The sequence below is a fragment of the Scomber scombrus genome, chromosome 4 (genome assembly GCF_963691925.1).
Source record: "Scomber scombrus chromosome 4, fScoSco1.1, whole genome shotgun sequence".
NCBI lineage: Eukaryota > Metazoa > Chordata > Actinopteri > Scombriformes > Scombridae > Scomber > Scomber scombrus.
The window spans coordinates 23,533,114-23,535,800 of NC_084973.1; the positions used below are offsets into that span (position 1 = coordinate 23,533,114).

General features: G+C 36.8%; 1 long non-coding RNA gene across 1 annotated transcript; it reads left to right on the forward strand.

Moving 5' to 3' along the window:
- Nucleotides 1–762: 762 nt before the first annotated feature.
- On the forward strand, nt 763–1,787 carry LOC133979127 (uncharacterized). Its single transcript, XR_009925048.1, has 3 exons — nt 763–901; nt 1,008–1,111; nt 1,233–1,787. It is a non-coding gene; the product is annotated as an uncharacterized LOC133979127 (long non-coding RNA).
- The last annotated feature ends 900 nt before the right edge of the window (nt 1,788–2,687 follow it).

Sequence of the window (2,687 nt, forward strand, 5' to 3'; positions counted from 1 at the left end):
AATGCTTAGAGGCTTAGTCACCTTACAGCCAAGGTTGTTACCAAACAGGTAAAGTGAGCAACTGCAGGCCCTAAAAACATCCATAAGCTCACTGTGTATAAACTATCTCGTGCTTATTCAACTGAAAATTAGTTTGGGAACATGCAGCACTAATGTGCATAATCAACTGACATATCAATGACAACATATCAATGTCAACAAATCAAGATGTGCTCTCTCTTTATCACTGATATTTTTTATATATTTCTGTCTTATTTATTCTTTGTAAAAAAATATGTAAAGTCTTAAATAGAACTGCACCATTTGAGGTTATTTTAGTTGGGCTTGCATAATGACAATAAAGTTCTTGATTTTCTTGGTGGATTGTGCATTTTATGATTTTGAAGTTAAGAATATGTTTAATCAAATTGCCATACCTGCAAATCAGAGACCAGAAGCATACAAATATTGTAGAGATTGCACAGAAAGCTGGGAGAACAAAAGCTTAGGGGCTCAGTAGCTTACATCCGCCCCAGGCCTCCATAGCAGGTTAATCCAGTCATCCTCATTGCAAGGAGAACTGGTGAGGCTTTTCTTTGGGGAGTATATATTTTCCTCCTGTGTCTGTGGGAATTTTCTAATTGTGATTCTCTAAACTGGAGACTGTAATTTGAGGTTATGTTTGTATGTTTGTCTGTTTTTGTGTAACCCATTAAAGTTTAGTGACCCTTACAGCAAGTACATCACCTCTCTTATTACAGGTTGAAACTGGCTCCAGTCTCGTTCGTCCTTGAACAGGACAACTGGTGTACAATGATGCACTGACGCACTTCACAACATGTAGAAATCCAACGAACATCAATAACTGATATGGGTGTTTTTGATACCATATTTTAGTTCTTTTTTTTGTTGTTTAAAGAAGGTATCACACTCACAGGCACACACACACACACACCTGCTGTAACAACAATAATGGGATAGTCTGAGCTCGGTATGTTTTAATTCAGCTCCTTTTGTTTGCTTTTCAGTTCTGTGCGTGCAGCGTTCACAGCTAAGATTTAAGACATTCTTTCCACAGTCAGTACCGGTATCAAATCCTGTGGAGCTGGCACACATAAACATTAAAATTGAGGTAAGCTAATGTATTTTATGGATTTTCTTTACACAAAAATGTCAGTGTATATTTCCAGCATAAATACCGGTCTAAGTTTCACCAAACTATTCTGGCTTGGCCTTCACACTGCCTCACACAGAACACTGCAAACTGGACACGGCTCTTCATTTGTCCAGTAACTAGATGCCTTACGGAACCCCATGGGAACAAAAGCCTCAGTGAAGAGAACAAGGGGGAGCGAGTTAATGACCTTAGCACAGTACTCTTTGATCCACATTGTCATGGAGCGCGCACTGTAAAGGCTAACAATGAGAGACAGTGCTGGCACTTCAGAGGCTGAGCTCTGCCTCAGGCATGCTGACATTTAGGTACATGAATTTTCCTCAGAGCAGAGAGAGAAGGGCCTCACTTTCTCCCAGTGTACAATTAACAAGTGCTTCACACTGATGAGTTATGACCATATACTATTGATCTCCTATAAAAGACTAGTCAATCAGGATTTTCTTTATTTTATCTACTCATACAAGTAAAGTGATGACAAAACCTGCATCCAAATGACATGTAAATGGCATTAAATTAGGCCAAGTCCTTACAATTACATATTATGTCTTTCATATTTTGTATCATTAACCTACCAGACCTGGGTTAACATTTGTACCTGCTTTCTGCTGACTTTATATTAAAGGCTTTTCAAACACAATGTGAGGATTTCATTGTATCTCACAGCCTACATCATGCATAATAAGAAGAATTACAATAGAAAACATTTGAAGTAAAGCAAATTTAACAAATGCTAATCAGTACCTACCATATAAGGTTTATTGTAACTCATAACTTAAACTGCTGAGCAGAAGTTTGTCAAAAAATATCTTAATTCCAGGTCTACTTACTAGCATTTTTTAAAAACTGCATCACATTACGTCAACATTGTGAGCCTGTAATTATCAGGTTTAGACATAGAAGTTTTGACATCCTAGTTAGTAAAACTGAAAAGTAGACACATGAGTCTTATTTTGTTTTAATACACAATTTTGAACTAAGAACCACTGAAAGGAATTATGATTCAAGATATTTGGGCATAGACTCCAATCCAGCTGCATGTTTTCAATTTAGACTACATTTGGTTTTCATTTGCAGATTTGAACTGAAAATAAAAGTTTTATCAACAACAAATTACAAGACAATTCGAAAGAACATTAAATAATGATTCTTGTTTTTCTCATCTCCTAAATGTACTTCTTTTTATCTTGACAAATCCAGGTCACTGTTGGTGTCTGAGCTCTGAATATCATCACTGTGTCTGCTGCAGGACACAAGTTATATCATTAAAACAGACACAAACCCAGAAGGCATCAAGTCATGAAAATGTTCAAACAAGATAAAAGTCTGACTTTTAACTGAGTTGGCATTTCTAACAGTGTCTTTCGTAATGATTTCCATAAAATAATCAATTTTGAAGTTTCAAAATTTAAGATTGAGCAACATTTCATGATCTTTTGAGCTCGATTAACCACAGCCAGAATAATGACGTCATGTGATGAAGCGGCAGGAACCTGATCGGTCCGCCCATGTACATTCCTAATGCTGATTGGTG